Consider the following 20,476-nt stretch of genomic DNA (forward strand, 5'->3'; position numbering starts at 1 on the left):
CTAATTCTGACTCATGTTGAACATTATTAGCGTCTATTTCTTCAGATAACAAGAAAGATTGTATTCTGCCAAGGGAAACAACTGTCTAAAATTATACAAACTATCTTAGAAGTGAAAAGGGTAATAATGTTCATCAGACTATGAGGTAAAACAATGTAAAAAAAACATGAAAGTTTAAAGGCTAACGTTCTTTAGACTATAAAGTTGTGCTAGGTCAATAAAAACCATTATAAAAAACAAAGAATGTTATGTGGTTATTTATTATATGAGAAATATGTTATTATGGTGAATGTTAAGTGTAGGATACCAATCAACTACCATGAAAACAGAATCTGGGAGTGTCCATGATGTTTGCATAACGAGTTTTTGTAATTTCATTTCAAATGTTGTTTACCAAATGCGAAATAAAGAATATATCGTAATGTTGGCTTTGTTTCAAATTACAATCAATTCTGAAAAAAGTTAACGCCTTTTAATCTAACAGATAGACCATAGTTCTATATAAAACATTGTTGTCAAATATTGTTTTTTTTTCTCATACTCTCTTTGTATTTATTGTTTTAGTTGTAATTTTCCATGGGTGAGAGCATAAATTCTGTTTAAGTTGTTTTTGTTGAACATACACTGTTTGGTATCGAATTCTTCTGTTGTCGGTCGTTTTCTTTTTTATATAAATATATCAAGTAGATAAAAAGTAAGTTGGCAACAAGCGCAGTGTTAAAAAATTGTTAAATTATTCAAAATGATGCTCTCTGATATCACCTACGTAAATAAGTATTTGGTTTGGGTTCTCTTTTTGTTATTTTATCTCATTTGGTGTTTAGACTGTACTTGTCATTGGCCGAGATCCTAATTTCGAGTTTGCTCTAGATATGATTTCTTTTGTCACATTTGCTTTGTTCAGTTTCATACTTTTCTGTTGTTGGTTATAGTTCTGTGTTATACAGATAAATAAAAGTAAAAGTGAATTATATAAGTAAATGTTAGAGTATTCAGATAATATGCTCACTTGAACGACTCCACCAATAACAAATGGCATCAGTGTCAATTGACCCCTAACTACATTGACAACCGAAAGAGCTAGAAATGCTCGCTGAGCATCGTAGGGATGAGTTGCAATAAAACTGTATATTAACACCATGAAAAAGTTCATCTAAAATAGTATGGGAAAAATACAAATTAATCATCAAAACAAATTTATATTGCCCACACTGTATAATCAACAATTCAATTTCACGATATATTTGTGTATACTACTCGGTACTTTTATCTTTTATTTTTATTTTCATTTGTAAATATTTCATACTGAAAATAATCTTGTTAATTTGAAAATCAAAGAATAAAATAAGTAGTGTTGTATATACTGTATATTGAATTAATCAGGGATTGTGCTTAACGAATCAACACTTTATCAATTCTAACGACTAGGATAAAGGGCGGGGGGCAATCTGGAAAATAAGGGTAAATTAAATAGTGACAGACGTTTTGCCTAAAAATCTTCAAAGGTTTGTTGCATGAGTTCTTAACATTTGGAGAGCATCGGATTTAACGGTTTCATTCTGACCGGACGTTGCTGTGTGCATTCATACATCCCTCTCACTCAAATGATCGCTGTGCTTTGGTAATCATTATATTACCTGGCAAAGGAAGACAACGGGTTTATCATATTTCTATAACACGTCAACTATTGTGGTGCACTTGTAGTTATAAATCATTGGTTGATGTCAGTTCTAAGGCATGAAATGATTTGTTTAGACTCGTGTCAATTTTAAACTTGACATAGAGTATAAACGTATCAATTTTGGTGAAATCTTTATGTTTCTTTATTTTGTTTGCTTGTTATTTCTTATTTGTTTACTGTCATTTTATTTCAATAATAAGTTTAAAAAACAAAATCAAAGACTTATTGATATAGATAATCCATGACCATACAAATTAAGCAAAAATGTAATCTTAGATAAACTTATCAATCCGTTTAAAAAAAACTACATATAAAAGGTTATCATTTCAAAACTGTAGTAAGATCTTTAAATAATGTATTTATCGGTATGAATATTGATTTTGCTATCAGTAAATTTAAACAAAACTTAATATTTTTGATATTTACACATTTACATTACAGTTCTCTGATCTGTCGATACCAATTTTTTTCACATTCCACAAGGTCTTGTTTTTCTCTGACTGTTAGTCGTTATACTGAATCCATTAGATGCTGTACTGATGCTGGGTGTGTACTGATTGATATCTTAGTCTTATGCACATGATTTTATATTCGTTGCTAATGATTTTGAACTTGCTTTCAGTAACTGTGAGAACTCTCATTGGTTCCTCGTAGAGAATTTTTTCATTGGTAATCATATCACTTCTCCTTTTTTACATATGGAACAGGTATAAAATATATATACATATACATCAACAAAAGTCAGGTGATTTGTAACATAACGTAGAAAAATGATAAATTCAAAGTTACCAAGAATGGAGTAATGTTATTATTAACACCTTCCCCGGCTGCAACTTTAATCAGCTTGATGATAATTTCTATTTCTTTTGTCCTAATAGATGATACTTTCTCAGTATAAAATACTTCCCAAGCATACATTTTAATAATCTGCAATTTATAGAAAAAGATTAGAAAACTATGATATTTGTATGTATATGTTAAATAAAATGTCAATATTATAAACAGAACATACGATTTTTAAGTGTTAAATAACAATGTAGATGTATCGTGAAAACTCGCTTATCCCAATTGTTGCTTATTTCTATTTGCAGCAATTTCAAGGAAAGAAGTTCATAAGTAACAGTAACGAAACGCAAACTGTGTGGTTTCTTACCATAATACATCACTATTACACCTAAAAAAAGTGGTTCTATATCAAATGCATAATAAAAGGGTCCAGAAAATTTCACCATAAAACAGGAAAAGTTATTAACAATTTCCCCTTTGTCGTTATTATTATCCTCCGACACTCAATAACTGATGTTTATGGTTTGACCCAAATTTCTCATTCTGTCAATTCGTCCGTCCGCAATGAAAATGCGCTAATTCCGGTGTTCTGAAATCAAACAGTCGTCACCTTTTCAGAGAATGAAAGGACATAACAAAATGAAACTATTTTTTGGTTTTATGAATGTCGCTGCGAGGTTTCAGTGTGGTAAATTCAATAGAACCAAAATTGCATTTCCTGAACGAAGATTTATTTTTATATTCGAAGCTCTCTTTTTTGTAGTCCTCGTCTTAGCAACTTATTCGTCTCAAGCATATATACCATGAAGTTCATTCCTGAAACAAGTAGTGCCATGGCGGTCGAGTTACATCAAACTTTCTGGTCAGGCCGGGTATATTGAAACAACGGATAATTCGAAAACAAATAATCCAATAATCTGTAGTCTTGTTTTCAAAGAAATATACAAGTAAATTCACTAATCTATTTATTTAAAACTCCATTCCAGGACACAATTTACATTATATACAGTTTACAAAATGCATAGTTCATATATTCATTGGCACATTACTTTCACACATCACAAATGGATTTCATTACAATTCCGCATCAAAATCGGCAACAGTGTCCAATACTGTGCACCCCAAAGAAAAACGCCACAGGCATAGTGTTCTAAACCACGCAACAGTCTGAGCGGACAAAATATCAAAAATGCATACAGTTGAATAGTAATGACACAACTTTCTAAGAATCTATAAATTCTCCCAAAATCGGCTAAAAAGTGACCACAATAATAAAATCTTTTTAACGTTTCATAATGTATATATAGTTCCTTTCTCAACTTCAATTTCCATCCCCACTAAAACTTCTAAGGGCTCTTATATACATATTGCCACCAAAAATGCACCAACTATGCACCAATAATTTGACCTAAATTCTACTTGTTTATCTGACCTAAATTGCCACCAAATATGCACCAAAAATGCACCAACCTATTTATACATAATAAAATACTACTTAAACTAACACATACTAAAAGGCTATGACCTCTATGGAATCAGATACATTACAAACTACTGATAAATATTATACAAAAATAAAATGTAAAAGAATGAAATAAATGACTTTAGCAGATGATAATCAAAACGTAAATATGACAAAATTAATAACAGTGGACAAAATAACACTTGTACATTCCTTCCCCTCTAAATGATGACTGACCTCAGTCATCGAACTCTACTACAATGTCTATATTAAAATTTGATAAATAAAACATATTGATTGTTCAGATAAAATCCAACATAAACACCATTATAAATTGTCTGCACTTGTAAATCTTTTGTTTAAATATTTTGTATGTTCATTGACTTCACTAACGGTATTATAGCTGCCAAGGCGGAAAAGTCTATTTCTCTGAATTCAATCTGTTTGGATATTGGATATGGCTTCCACGTACTGTTTTCATCACCCCATTGAAATAAGAAAAGTCTCTTTGTATTAATCCATGATAATAGTTATAATTGTTTCATCTGTAATAACATGAGAAGAACTATTCATATCTCCAAATGTCAAAGTATCTGATATGGAAATAATGTCATCACCAGTGTCGTCTTCTTTGTGTTCAGATTTATTGGCACTGTCCTTAACAAGTTGGAAGTTATTTGAGATATCACAAAACGTTTTGTCCAAATTATCTAAATGTTTTTCTCCATCTATTAAAATTTCATTGTCCGAAACATCACTATGTAAAATTAGCGAAAATGTTGTATAAGGGTCTTCTGGTAGTGGTTCCTCATCAGAAAGCTCATCCATTTCCTCAAATGTACCAATGCTTGTATCCTTGAATAGTTTAGTAACTGGTTTTGAAGTTTGATTCAACACTTAAAACACAACATCTTTGTCACATACTTTAGTTAAAACTCTTGCCGGTATAACACTGTATTTTGAAGTTAATTGACTCTTAGGTTCAACGATCCCAACCATCCCATTTACATCTCCGTTTATTCTTCGAATTAAATCCATCCTGAACAAAGCACTTGATTCGACACTATTTTGATCACCACTTCCTGTAAACTTTACATACATATTATTCCAGTAAGCTGCTTCATCTTTCATATCAATAACTATTCCAATTCGTTTCATAATATCAGTCCCAATGATAGCATCATACAGTAAATTATCGACAACATACATATTGTGCACGGACACTTCAGAATTAACACTAATTTCACATCCAATAATTCCAGTAATATTAAGAGGCTGGCCGGTTGCTGAAACAATGTGTTTATAATTTGGTTTAATATTTAAAAGTTCAATATCTGGCACCATGTTTTTGTTGACTAAAGAAACAACTGCTCCTGTGTCAATTAATAAGGTTGCATCTCGCATGAAAACTTTTCTTTTCATCTTAATTCCTTGCATTAAAATCTACATTATCTACACAATCACTATGGAAATGTTGAACGTCAGTCCTATTCGAAAACGAGGGATTTTTATTTACACAAATGGCAGCCTTCCCCTCTATGAAAGAGACCGGTCTTAGTTTAAACCAGTCAGTCCACCTCCTCTCTGCTGTTGTTGTACACCTTGTTTAGAACAGCAGTACCGCTCAATATGGCCTATTTTATGACAGTAATGACATATCGGCTTTCCATCTTTTGACCTCATGTTTAAACCACTTCCTCTAGGATTTCCTTGTGCGAACTGGGTTGTATTACTCTGTCCTGGATATGATTGAACACTTACACTATTCATTTTTCTCTCCAGCATATCTAATTTTTGGGTTACATCTTCAAGTTTTTGAATAACACTTGCATCAGTGGATACTGCATTTACAGCGCAAGCAGTACTGACCTCTTCTATGCGTGTAAGCCGTTCATTACACTCTTCCCGTTTGGCAATTCGAAACGCCTGCTCAAAGCTCTGGGGGTCGCTCATCATAACAAAGGGTCTAAAACTAGGATGAAGTCCTTGCAAAAAGTGTTCCATAGCTAACCTGTCGTGCTCGTCAAGTGACACGCCTCCATGTGCCCGTCTTGCCAGTTTTAAGATTGCATTTCCGTAATCTTCAACACTTTCACCAGAAATCTGTTTCCTCTGAAATAACTCACTGTAGTACATACGCTCAAGTTCCTTTGGGCAAAATCTTTGCTTTAACTTTTGCACAGCTGTATCAAAATCATTTTGAATTTCACTATCCAAATCCTCAAAATAGTCAGCAGCTCTTTCCCTCAAGTACGATTTCTCCCTTCCTGCCATCACTCCAACGATTGGCTCGGCTGATTCTATCAAATATTTTTATCCAGCTTTCAAAATCTTCCCAAACTTCTCCAAAAATTTCGACGGTGTTACTTGGGATTTCACTTCAGGCAAATATCTGCGCTCATGAGGTGTAGATGAAATTGGTGTTCGCACTACAAACACAGATGGAGCAGGTGAAAGACTTCTATTTCTGGTTTTCCTAGTACGGCCCATAATTACGTATTTAAATAATCAAAAATAAAAATAATATTACGAAACACTTACAGTTCAGAAATATATTAACGTACATCCAAAAGCTATATCTGGTAGTCCATATGTTGAATATTTAAAATCCACCAGTTGTTCTGGTTGGATCCCACTTCTGACACCAAAAATGCCATGGCGGTCGAGTTACATCAAACTTTCTGGTCAGACCGGGTATATTGAAACAACGGATAATTCGAAAACAAATAATCCAATAATCTGTAGTCTTGTTTTCAAAGAAATATACAAGTAAATTCACTAATCTATTTATTTAAAACTCCATTCCAGGACACAATTTACATTATATACAGTTTACAAAATGTATAGTTCACATATTCATTGGCACATTACTTTCACACATCACAAATGGATTTCATTACAATTCCGCATCAAAATCGGCAACAGTGTCCAATACTGTGCACCCCAAAGAAAAACGCCACAGGCATAGTGTTCTAAACCACGCAACAGTCTGAGCGGACAAAATATCAAAAATGCATACAGTTGAATAGTAATGACACAACTTTCTAAGAATCTATAAATTCTCCCAAAATCGGCTAAAAACTGACCACAATAATAAAATCTTTTTAACGTTTCATAATGTATATATAGTTCCTTTCTCAACTTCAATTTCCATCCCCACTAAAACTTCTAAGGGCTCTTATATACATATTGCCACCAAAAATGCACCAACTATGCACCAATAATTTGACCTAAATTCTACTTGTTTATCTGACCTAAATTGCCACCAAATATGCACCAAAAATGCACCAACCTATTTATACATAATAAAATACTACTTAAACTAACACATGCTAAAAGGCTATGACCTCTATGGAATCAGATACATTACAAACTACTGATAAATATTATACAAAAATAAAATGTAAAAGAATGAAATAAATGACTTTAGCAGATGATAATCAAAACGTAAATATGACAAAATTAATTACAGTGGACAAACATGACAAAATAACACTTGTACAGTAGCATGCGCACTGAAATAGCTATCCTTCATTTATATTACTTTGGAAATATCTAGTACTAGTATCAACAAGACGAAATATTTTCTTTTCTATCAGATTCCTCTCTTGTGTATCTTTATTTCATATAAGAGGACAACGAACCAATGGTGACTATTGAATATTCCTACTGATTAATTTTTTAAAGGAATTATGAATACCTTTGTTTAGACAATACAATCGGTCTGGAAAAGTGGCAAGGTCTAAAGTAACCACATAACCATAAGGATCATATTTCTCCCTCTTATCTCTATAGTCTTAAGAACTAGAGTATGGCGTTCATTATCACTGAACTAGTATATATATATGTTTAGGGCCAGCTGAAGGGTGCGGGAATTTCTCGCTGCATTGAAGACCTGTTGGTGACCTTCTGCTGTTGTCTTCTCTATGATCGGGTTGTTGTCTCTTTGACACATTCTCCATTTCCATTCTCAATTTTAGAATTGTTGTTTTCAATATCAAGGTTGGACGTAATAGATATGTTAAAAATTGCTTACGCAGATCTGAATATGCAACGAAAACATCACATATACTTTTAAAAGTATAATTATTTTATTTTTTTAGGGGTGGGCAACAGCATCCTGTTACACTATTAAACAAAACTATGCATGGACAATAGTTTATCACACAACTGTGTGTATTGACATACTTTTATCCCCTTCACTATCTCGTCAAATAGCTTAACTCTTCTGCCTTTTAGTGCCAAGATATCTCCGAAGTAATTCTGTCGGATTTTTCCAAATAAAACATTTGTCACTGCTGCAGTAATAATTGCAATCACACATCCAAATAATGATATCCCTAATGGTTCCCATAGTTCATAAATGCCTATTGCCACTATGAACCAGATTGACATTAAAGATTGGGAAAATGCAAATGAATCTTGAATTCGCTGACAATCCACTGACACCAGGCTAAGAATTTCTCCAGTGGTAAAGTCTTTTTTAGAACTGTTACTTGACTTTAAGCACTAAAAAAACAATGTCAAATTTTAAAAATGGATACATAGATAAATATTTTTGGTATCAGTTTGAATAATTTCAAAATCTCGGCACTCGTGTCCAGTAATCCTGTCTTATCAATTGTTGCATAGCGTAACCGTAGTGTGCTGACAAGAAACGCACACTATGTGTGTTTTTTACAAAAGTATGTGTTTGTCCATTTTGGTTTTATCAGTACTGTACTCAAATGAGGGGGAGGACAGGGGTAAGGGAGACAGGGAGAAAAGGGTTAGGAGAAAGGAGAAAAAGTTGGAGAAAGGAGAAAAAATAAAATATCTCTCCTTTTAAAAAATTTTCTAATATTTCAAGAAAAAATATCTCAAAAGGAGATGTTTTATTCTAATGGGAGAAAGGAGAACGGGGGTAGGAGAAAGGAGAAGAGGGGTGGGAGAAGGGAGAAGGGTACCCCCTGTCCTCCCCCTCTCGAATAGTTACGCCAACAACAAAATATGGTACGGATATAACGTACCGTATCGGACCGTTGTTAAAATAAGTAAAACAAATAAAATAAATATTCGTTACAAAAGTATTTGTGTGTAAATTAATACTGTTTACATTAGCAAGCAATTATACAATAATATATGAAAAGTCATCTATATCTAGATCTGTAAATAATATGTAATTGATAATGGTAGTTTACATTCCTTTTCTATTCTTTTTTTAAGTTGGCAACTATATGTATAAAAGGGTGACAACTCAGCTTAGTCATCAATCCATTATTTTTTATTTTGCAACGTTTTTTATAGGCAATAATTATTATGAAACCATCGAAGTACTTATCGTCAATATAAATTTCAAATCATGTTTTTTTTTGTGCTATAATAGTTAATGTATGCAGCCTTCCAAAATAATGACGAACAATGATCACTGTTTTTCAATTTTAAGAACATTCCCCTTTCTTTCTAGCTAGCTATAAAGCAAAATATAATTTTCGTCGGGGAATGCATGTACCAAGTCATGAATATAACAATTGTTTCCATTCGTTCAGTTGGTCGATAAAGTCTAACGTTAGATTTTGTAAGTGTTTATGGACTTCCCCTTTTTGAAAAAATCTTGGAGTTCGGGATTTTTATTAATATTTTCTTTTTCTCCTCTAAATTTATTCGTGTCATTCATCACTGGCGTCAACGTGATGATCGTAACTGCAGTTATGATCATCCCAATATGGCGGACACAAATATAGGGATATTTTAGAAGGCTGATTTCTCCACTTTAACAGCTTATTTTCATATTTGTTTTATATCAAGAAAAATCTTTATAAGCATTGCCGTTGAATGTGTTTTTCATAAATTACAGAAAAACAACCACAAGAACGAAAATCGAGATTCAAAAAATCACGATGATGATCGTAACTTCCTCTACAGATGATCGTAACTTTGACTTGTTTTTATAAAAAGATGATCGTAACTCAGAATTTACGAATTTTTTTCCCACTTAATGAACACCCTATTTAGCAGTCACGATAAAAAAAATATTATTTTAAAATCGAACAAAGAATAAATGAAAACCGCTATGTCCTCAACATTATTTTCTTATGAGTAATTAAGTTAACATTCAAAATGGATTTACGTGGATATGAAGTTGATATAAATATCATTCTCATAAAAAGTAAAATCACAAAAATACTGAACTCAGAGGAAAATCAATTCGGAAAGTCCATAATCACATGGCAAAATCAAATAACAAAACGCATCAAAAACGAATGGACAAGAACTGTCATATTCCTGACTTGGTACAGGCATTTTCAAATGTAGAAAATGGTGGATTGAACCTGGTTTTATAGCTAGCTAAACCTCTCACTTGTATGACAGTCGCATCAAATTCCATTATATAGTCACCGATGCGTGAACAAAACAAACAGACATAATAGGTAAAAATGTCAAAAATAGGGGTACAGCAGTCAACATTGTGTTATCATCTTAATCACTTTAAAAACAACAAATGTAACGAAGAAGCACAAAAAGGCATACATCAAATTAACATCCTCATTTTGATTATATTATACGATTATATTTGTCTATGTAAAATGCACCCATCAAGGAAGGAGGGTATGGGTACTGGTGTAAAATTGCGCGTTTGAAATTCGCACAGGTAGACATGAAATAATTTTGTCGTTCAAAGTATGTCGGGATGCATAAATACAGTCACGCAAAATAGATATAACAAACACTGACTTAGCAGTTAAAGTAATAATAATAAATAAAATAATAGTGTGGTTCAAAGTATGACGTGATACATAAGTACAGAGTCACGTAAAATGTATATCACAAAAAAAGGGGTGGTTAACAGTAAAAGTAATATTAATGAATATAAAATAATTTTGTCATTCAAAGTATGACAAGATACATAGGTACAGAGTCACATCATAAAATAATTTTGTCATTCAAAGTATGACAAGATACAGTTTAAGAATACAGACCAAAACTTTCACTGAATAAAGTAAAGGAGGGCATGAAGTTACATTATTTTGATGACTTTCTATCGGTTTTAAATTGTTGACTGGCCTTGGTTTTTCTTAATCAAACTATGACTGTTAAAAATTGGAAGACTACAGAGGTGGACTTCGAGGGAGGGTCAAGGTGCTCGCATCACCTTTTTGTGGAGGAAATTTGGTTGATTGTATAGGGAATCAATGAAGCATGACTGTAGCAGGCCTACTCTTAGGCAGCCAGTCCCCAATCCCTTTTTGAAAATCTCTAGATACGCCACTGAACTACTGTTGCCTATATTTACCATGGGTTGACTACTTATGTAAAGAAGGAAAAGTTGAAATAGATGGTATACACGTTCATATTAGATTTTTCAAGCTACAAATTATTACATTTATACGGTATATGACATGTATTATTGAAGTTGGTCGAAGAAGTTGTGATGAGCCAAACAGATCAATAAAGGATCTACCATAAGGGGGGATGTTTGGGAAAAGGCAGGACAGGAGATTTGAGTTAAAAAAGGCCGGATGACAATTTATGTAAAAAAGAATCAGGATGAAAAAAGGAGGACCGAATAGAGTAAAAATAAAAACACAGGATAGAGAGTTCAACAAAAAAAATGCAGGACAAAATTATTCATCCTAGCCCCTCCCCCAAAATAAAAATCAAATAGTAGCTCCCTTTATTGACGGTTTCATTGGGTTTTTTTTTATTTAACAGATATGATTTCACTTCTTAATGCTTTATTTTTCCAGCCTCTCCCTTAAAAATCGTCAGTTAATAAAAGAAACTGTAAAGTCTGAATTCCCCCAAAATACCAGATTCTCGAAAGGTACTATTGTCCCTATAAACTGAAGGGAAAAAAATGAAAAAAAAATCTTCAATTTTAACAAACTGGTCATTACTATGAACTGTCCAATACCTTATTTATACAAAACATATGAAATCAATATAAAGCTGTTAACCCCCAATGCATTTTAATATTGAACTAGATAAATAAGAAATTCCTAATCTCGCGAAGTCATAACCATTTGTGCACTTACCAATAGGACGTTATGCTCCCCTCAGTGATTATTCCTCATTATTATCACAATATCAGCTGATAACGTACATTTTGTCGCATACTAGACAGCTGTATTTGTCATTATTTATCAGAAAATGCTTCGTTGGAACAGACAGTTACGATCATCTTAAGTACAAGTTACGATCATCGTTGATAAAAATAAATAAAAGTTACGATCATCATCGTGATTTTTTGTATCTCGATTTTCATTCTTCTTGTTGCTTTTCCATCCAGTCCGAAAAAAATATTTCATTGGCAATGCTTATAAAGATGTTTCTTGAAATAATACATATCTGAAAATAAGCTGTTAAAGTGGGGAAATCAGCCTTATAAAATTTCCCTATATTTGTGTCCACCATATTGGGAAGATTCATTGGTAATAGTTTTATCCTTGTTTTCAAAGTTGTTCTCATATACAATGTTCTATTGATAATTGCTAACCTTGTGATAAATAATTCCGATAAGTGACGTCTTTACTTTCAAAGCCAAGCGCAACATCATTTGTTCAGAATGTTGAAAACAAAAACAATTCATTTGAGATACAACATAAAACAGTACAGCAAGTAGAACACTTTTCCAAGTTCTTCTTTCTTCCACGATTTCGACTTGATGTATTATTTCCCTAAACATTAAAAACAGATATTTCTCGTTAAATCAGCTTTCATCGCGTGGATTTTACTAAATTCAAAGTTTGGTTAAAATGGTTTCGGAATCATCAATTGATGCTACTTATAAAAATGTTAACTCTTACATGAGAAACATGAGAAACACGACTGATGCCACATGTAAAACAGTTGGACCTGATTTACCTCCCCCTCCCGGACCAGCTAAGATTACCCCCGCCTTTTGGTTGTGTATGTTGGGTTTCGTTTACTGGTTTTTTTTTTTTTTTTATTTTGATCATGTTTAGTCTTTTGCAATGACATTGTTTGAATGTTTATTTGGTATTTTTCACCTCTATTTTACAAAAATGCACCCCTTACATTATGCAATAAGGCTTAAAGTCAATTATTTGTAATGAAGAATGTAAAGAACAAGAAAACAACTATACTTATACATTGTATGCGCGAAAACAGCAATATTAAACGGTACAATTAAATGCACCACATGAACATTTCGATCAATAACGCGATACTCGAAGCAATACTAATGAAACGAAATGTCAACAGCAGAAAAATTGACTATACATCACTTTTCTACTGTTTTAATCGAGTACCAATTGTTAATCGTTGTAGATGATACTCGTGTGTGTACACAATTATAAGCTAGGTATATTTGATGAATTTTTACTGTTTATTTAATTTCATCACTTTCAAGTCTTAATCTCATTAGAATAAAAACAAAAGCGCAAAGTAATTGATACAATATTTCTTTTTAACATAACTTAAAATGTTTTTTTGTAATGTGTTCAAACATAGACATAGGTTTTTGTTGACCAAAATAATATAAAAACATAATGACCCACAGACACTTATCTCATGTAAAATATTGGTTACATTTTTCACAGACAAGTGCCTATGCATTTGTCATTTCAATGCAATTTCCTTATATGACAGCACTGAATAAAAAGTGCAAAATATATTACTAACTAATGAAGAACGTTTTTTTTCCTTCAAAACATGAATATAACTATTGCCATTTATTAACAATTGATTTCTTAGTGGGGAGCTGTACTGGAATGAGGGCAATTGTTGTTAGTTGTACATACCTTAAAATGATAGGATTGAGCAGTGTAGCTCCACAACCTAATAAATACAACAAAGATGACCGTAACCATTCGAACCCGTACAACTTTATTAGACAACTAGTAAGTGATGGGACTGCAGCTTTCTTTAGATGGTCATCATCGTTTGATATATTTTCATGAAGTAAAGAAGTCTCTTCGTCAGATGGTTCTTTACCTTTGTACTCTTTGAGATATGATACATTATGTTGAAAATTCCTTGGAAAAAAAAATTAGTTATTATATTAATTTATCTTTATGGAAATGTCCAACATTTTTTATCTTTATCGAGCCAAAAAACATTGGTTTAAAACAAAAAAAAATATATACAAACTCTTTAAGATATAATAAATGATGCTAAAAATCCCTTGAAAAACAGGAAAATATCAGTATTCTATTAAGTTGTCTTAATGAATATGTCCAACACTCAGGGGTCGAAATTAGCGCTGGTCCGGTAGTCCGGGACCAGTAAAAGGTGCGTCGGACCAGTAGATTTTGTCAGCTGGTGGTCCGGCGGACCAGTAGAAATTTGTCGATTAAAATCACTGATTGCATCACAATCTCCGTTTGGTTACAAAACAATTTACCTGTGAAATCAATTACACGGTACTGGGGATATTACAATTGATCAAGTTAATTAATATCTCGGGTGAGCGTCCTTCACAACAATATAAAATGTGGAAATTTTTGGAATGAGTTAAACCGCCGGACAAAAAAATTAAAATAAGTGAAAATCAAAAGGAAGATCGAAATAAAGTATATAAAATTGACAAAAGGAAACGCAAATACCAATAATCATGAGAAAAAGGTCGCGAATGGTTGAATTATATAGTAGATTGGATATAGCATCATTTGATCCGGTCCTGGCTATTGAAATGTGGAATATTTCTGGACAGCGCTCCAGACGACCAAGTCAGACACCCTATGGTCTTCGTGAGGATTGCGTTGACGTGGAAGACAATATTGATACTTTTTCTGTCCTTGATCCTGATTTTGATAAATAAAATCATTGAGATTATCAAGGCATTTATCAAAATCAGAATCAAGACTATCCCTTTGTTCTAACTTATGTAAACGAAAGCATCAAAATAAAATTAAACATCTATCATTTATATTAGTGTTTGTCAAATGAATGTCATTTTTGCAGGACCAGTAGATTTGGAGCCGGACCAGTAGAGTTTGCAGTCCACTGGTCCGGCTGGCAACACTTTATCGAAGCATCAGGGCTTAAACATTGGTTTAAAACAAAAAAGGATATTGTTGTCCAAAAAAAAATCAATCATGTTGAACACACCTGTGTGCACACCTCAATTCTTCAGATTTCCAAAGCGATTGTAGACCCGTAATATTCTTTTCTGCTTTCAAATCTTGTTCTTGATTCCAAAGATTAGCCTTAGTAATTGTTTGTTTATAACATAAAATTATCATTCTATAAAAGAAATATAAAAGAATATAAATTTTGATATCAACTATAGTTGTAGATAGTTATTGAAAAAGTTAAAACGAATTTGAAATTAATCAATATATACAATGTATGTGTATGCTGGTGTATGCTGGTTAAAAAGATTCGTGTAGCATACACAATCTTAGCTCGAAATCAGTGCATCAATCTATTTCGATTTCATTAACTTTTCCAGTGATGGAAAGTTCACCCTCTTTGAAAGGATAAAAATGAATTATGTGAAAAAACATTTTTGCATTTTGTACTTTTTATGCAAATGTTGATTTTTTCCATATTTACGTTTAATAATTTATTTTCAAATTTTATTTCAGATTTTAAATTTATTCACTTGAACTTACGGTGTAAACCAACTGATGAAAAGTTTAGAAATCACTGATGCATACTGCAGTGGGCAAACATTCTGAAAGAAAAACGCATTAATATGATATATGGATTTTTTATATACTTCTTCTATAAACTACCGTCTTTGAAAAGAAAGTTACTTTTTCATGTGATAAGTGATCGAGTTAAAGAGTTTAAAGTAGATGTGTTTGCTTTTCTCAGTATTAGATACATGTGACGCATAGTCAATAAGTAACCCAAACTTTACATACAGTATTAAAACGGGTATTTGTGTCGTGTTACTGTAAGAGCGTCGTCTGTGTCTTCTTTTATTAGTATGTCATCGTAAACAAAAAAGTGGATAGATGCATTACGTTTTATAATTGATTCAGTTTTAATGCAAATGCAACGCTATAAGAAATCGCTCAAAACTAAGCAAACTACAAGTTTTCAGATGTATTTAGATAAAGCCTATTTGAAACACAAAAGTAAATAATTCGAAAACCAGTTTCTCATTCTTATGCCATAAACGGTACTTACATACTGTAACTTCCAGTATTAAACATCGCATGCATATTAAAGTCTACTAGTATTACAGTTTAAACTGTTATGTTATACTATATCCATATGAAGAAACATATACATGTATATTTTAAACGACATAGCTTCCTCGTTGGTCATGTTAACAGAAATACGTGTCACCCTAACCATTAACATTAATCTTTCCTGACGCGAAGACGACATGTACTTATAATCCTATTCCAATCAACTTTAGACTACCAAGTAGGTTTTAATAGGCGCGTAGCTACGTTTACGTCAAAACGCCCGGGCGTACACTTGAATTTTGGTTAAAAAAATATATTCTAATCTCAATAAACTAAAATTATATAGGCCTTGTAAATCTTTCTTCAATGGCTTGTATAATTGCGAATAAAAGTGACGAAATTTACTTTTCAATCAAAAGGTATCCGCGTATTATAAATTTGTTCATCTTCTGTCAAAGTCTGACTGTACTGTGAATTCTACTACTTTCCCTTTGTTTAAAGCTACTTCATACTGTTAAGATTTGCATTTTTGTCGAGCCTGCAACATTTCAGTCGCGAAAGCGAGACATAGCGATCCTAGATTCCGTTGGAGGCGTCAACATTTAGGTTCAGCATGTTGTTAAACGTTTTTTTTTATATATATATATCAATGATCGATCATCAATAACTTTGTCAAACAATCATGATATTTTACGAAAGTTGGACATATATAATTAATTTTCTCGTATTTACTGATAAAAGAAAGTTGTTTTTGCAGTTATATAACAAGTAGATAAAGTCTAGGGTTAGTTTGTTACACATTAATTAATTTGTCAATCCTTCATCGAATTTTATGAAACTTTAGCAGAAGCTTTTTTATGATTACTGTCTTAAGCAAAATTTTATAAGAATTTTGTTTTTATTTTTCAGTTGTGGACTTATTTTTTCGCAATTAACAGACGGTCTGGTAAATTTGTAAACCTTCATAGATTGTCATATGAAACATTGGCAAAAGAAATTATCAAGAAAAAATATCTGAGGAAAATCTTTAATATTTTTAATTCCTGTAATGGACTGATAAATAGATTTTTTTGAGGGAAGTTGTCCTAGACCGGAGTGCCAGAATTCCACGGAAATCTTTACGAATTTTCATAATACACCTGAAAATCTATCAAAGTTGATTATTCCATGTCCACTAAAGAAATTTGCACATAAAAAGAGGTCTTGGTTGAGTGATTGATTTACCCCATGGCTCTTTTTAAACATATTTTAAAGTAACTGGTTGGGTCATTTTCTCTGAAACTAATAACCTTTATATCTCAAATCAACAAAATGAAGAAATTAAACACAAAAGATAAACAAATTAGACTCTAAGTATGTTTTAAATGACATAAAATAAATGGTATCTCGTTCTTGACAACTCGTTAGCTTCAGGGGGCTTCGCCACTCGAACCAAATACCAACAGGTGCTATGACCAAGACCCGATGGGGCCCTTAGACTTCATGTCGAGGTTCGGGCGTACACTTGAAAATGGCCTAGCTACGCCACTGTATGTTACAGGGTTCGTTTTAAAATACATATAAAAGATAAGAACATACTTCGTCTAGAGGGTAGTAGCTGTTATTGTGTTGATACTCAGCAAAACTGTACAGCACAACTTGTAGACATAAACAGCCGGAAATGACATAAGATATAATGCTGTTGACACAAGATGGCTGCAAAAATGAAAGAATGTTCAGGAAAAGACTAAAACTCCTATTTTCTACTTAAAAGATAAAACATTACTTTTGTCTCGTAATCAAGTTAATATTCTAATGCAATTTGTATGTAACATTTGTTTTCATTGGCTAAAAGTTGCCGTCAAATCCACAGGTGACCAGGCGTAACTAAGGAGGCACAACCATTTTGAAATGATTGAATCAACAAATGTTCGATTACTACTACACGGCCGACACTCGGCTAACCGAGAGATAGGTCGGTTAATCTATATTGAGTATGCGGCTATATCGGTGGTGGGTCTGTTAATCGGGTTGGCTAAAGTCTGTTAATCAGGTGTTATCGTGAAAATCAGTGCAAGGTCAGCATGTTTCATTGTATAACTTTTTAATTATATTTATATCATAAAAACTATTCATGTCTGACAAAACGATTTGGAGTACTGAATCCAGTGGTGTGATTAATTTTTTTCTAGCTTCAATAAACGATCTATAAAATGAAAAGGCGAGTTACTCATCAGTAAATTTATACACATTTTACACACACAAAATGTACACAAAAATGACAAGTTGGTTGAGTTTACTTGCATGCAATCTTTTGAACATCGAAAAAAGACTGGCATTATGTTTGTTTACCATATTAACATCAATATGTGAAAAATCTACACGAAAAACTGTATTTTGGTGACATAAATCAATTTTTTATAAAAATATGGTCTGTTAATGGGTCGGATGTATAAAACTCGGTCTGTTAATTGGTCTGTTAAGAGTTATGAATGACATTACAATTATATAATTCAACTGTTATATGGGGTGTTATCTGAATAAAGAGATAGGCCCAATATTAGTGGCTAGAATAAATGGAATTAACACATGAACAATGAAACATAAGTTTAGACAATGGAATCTGAAAATTGATATAAATGATTTTAAAAAGTGTAAAATCAGAGTAATATTATTTCATCAAAGAATGGTCGCATATATCATGTGGATTCTGTTTCATTGATATGAATGGCACCAATTTGTCATTTACATAGTTAACAAGTACATAAATCAGAGATAAACTTCGTAATGTTTTGATTTTTTTATCAAATGAACTGAAATATGTTTATAATGCAAACAAATATAGACAAACCTTTCAACATTAACCTTTCTCTACACCACCTTGAAGGTCACTCGATAGAAAAACAAGCACGTTTGCGGACTGCGAGTCGGCTAAATGACTTACGATATCATTGGTATAGATCATTACTCGAAAAATAAAATTATTATTATGCATTCATTGTGATTTACAGGAATATAAAATTGTCTTGTTGTTACACATTAGATAAGCACCCAACACTTTAAAAAAAAAAACTAATGTCTATCTCTTGTTTAGAACCACGGTTTAGAACTTGGTACAGACATTTCCTTAGGCGGCAGAAAATGAGAATGATGACTCGGTACAAAGGAATATACATACCGGAAATAAACTCCTCATAGATACCAGGATTGAAATTTGATACTTGCGCCTTATATTTACGCCAGACACGCGTTTCGTCTACGAAAAACTCATCAGTGACGCTCGAAAAAAATGTTTAAAACGCCAAAAACAAAGTTGAAAAGCATTGAGGAAATACAACTAATAATAACCAAGTCAGGAGCCTCTGTCCTTTGTTAGTCTTATATGATTTTTAATTTTAGTTTCTTGTGTATAATTCGGACTTTATTTTGACGTCCATTATCACTGTACTAGTATGCATATTTTTTAAGGGGCCAGCTGAAGGACGCCTACGGGTGCGGGAGTTTCTCTCTACATTGAAGAACCATTGGTGGCCTTTGTCTGTTGCCTGTTCTTTTGTCGGGTTGTTGTCGCTTTGACACATTCCCCATTTCCTTTCTCAATTTTACCTTTGTATTTCGACGTACTTCAAACTTATGCAACGCGCTTTGAACGATTGCTAAGCGTTCCTATGGCGTGCAACTAACGTATACCGACTTTGTCAGTTTTCTCTGTACGTTTGGTGCACGCTGGTCTATCCGCCAATGTGTGACGCCGGCATAAGGTAATCTATTCCTAAGGTAGAAAAGCCTTAGTATTCAAAAGAAAACGCATGGAATTTTAAAACCAGCTGAATTGCAACACATGACAGATTCATAGATGTTACAGACTTTGAACAGACAAAAAAATAAGGCTGATTGATAACTTGGCGTAAATAATAAATTCATGCGAATTCGAACGGCCAATTAGTCCATATAACGCTAATTAGAAGTGACACACCCTTTAAATGAAATGCAGAGAAAAAAAATTAAAATAAAAGTGCTCTTTCTATAAGGATACTGTTGCACCGTATTGTAATTTTTTCGTCATAAGTACATCTCATTTTTTTTTCATGTGAAAATATAAACTCAAGGTAGTAAGACTATTGTCGTGGCTAAATAACTCTTAACTGACAAGATTTAAATTGTCCAACCCATTAACAGACTGTATTCCCCTAATATTCATAAAAATGTGGTATAACTCAACTTATATAACAATTATGAAATATTTATCAATGACAATTGATTTTTTAGAACCAAAGTTCTACTTTGTGTCCTTTAAATCATATCTAAAAATGGTTTTTGGCCTTTTATCTAAAATATTGCTATGCGTACAAGCATAAAAACCACATACTTGCGCGACGCCTTTTGGTTTTACTTAAAATTGCGCAGGCTATGCATTTTTTTTAATTGTGGAAAATGTTCTATGATAGATATCATTTTGTCAGACACTTTTCTTTTTTTGAT

The 20,476-nt window shown here is 32.6% G+C and overlaps 2 long non-coding RNA genes across 3 annotated transcripts; both read right to left on the reverse strand.

Moving 5' to 3' along the window:
• On the reverse strand, positions 1-12,580 carry LOC143064098 (uncharacterized). Its single transcript, XR_012975180.1, has 5 exons — positions 12,406-12,580; positions 8,118-8,438; positions 2,471-2,608; positions 1,010-1,153; positions 1-85 (listed from the first exon to the last, which is right to left on the reverse strand). It is a non-coding gene; the product is annotated as an uncharacterized LOC143064098 (long non-coding RNA).
• A 1,097-nt stretch (positions 12,581-13,677) lies between these two features.
• Positions 13,678-17,847, reverse strand: LOC143062354 (uncharacterized). 2 transcript variants are annotated; one of them, XR_012974709.1, is made up of 4 exons: positions 17,594-17,847; positions 15,488-15,549; positions 14,982-15,116; positions 13,678-13,906 (listed from the first exon to the last, which is right to left on the reverse strand). It is a non-coding gene; the product is annotated as an uncharacterized LOC143062354 (long non-coding RNA). The 2 variants fall into 2 exon arrangements; XR_012974710.1 differs by lacking the exon at positions 17,594-17,847 and adding an exon at positions 16,011-16,100.
• Positions 17,848-20,476: the final 2,629 nt, after the last annotated feature.

The sequence above is a fragment of the Mytilus galloprovincialis genome, chromosome 2 (genome assembly GCF_965363235.1).
Source record: "Mytilus galloprovincialis chromosome 2, xbMytGall1.hap1.1, whole genome shotgun sequence".
NCBI classification, from domain to species: Eukaryota; Metazoa; Mollusca; class Bivalvia; order Mytilida; family Mytilidae; genus Mytilus; species Mytilus galloprovincialis.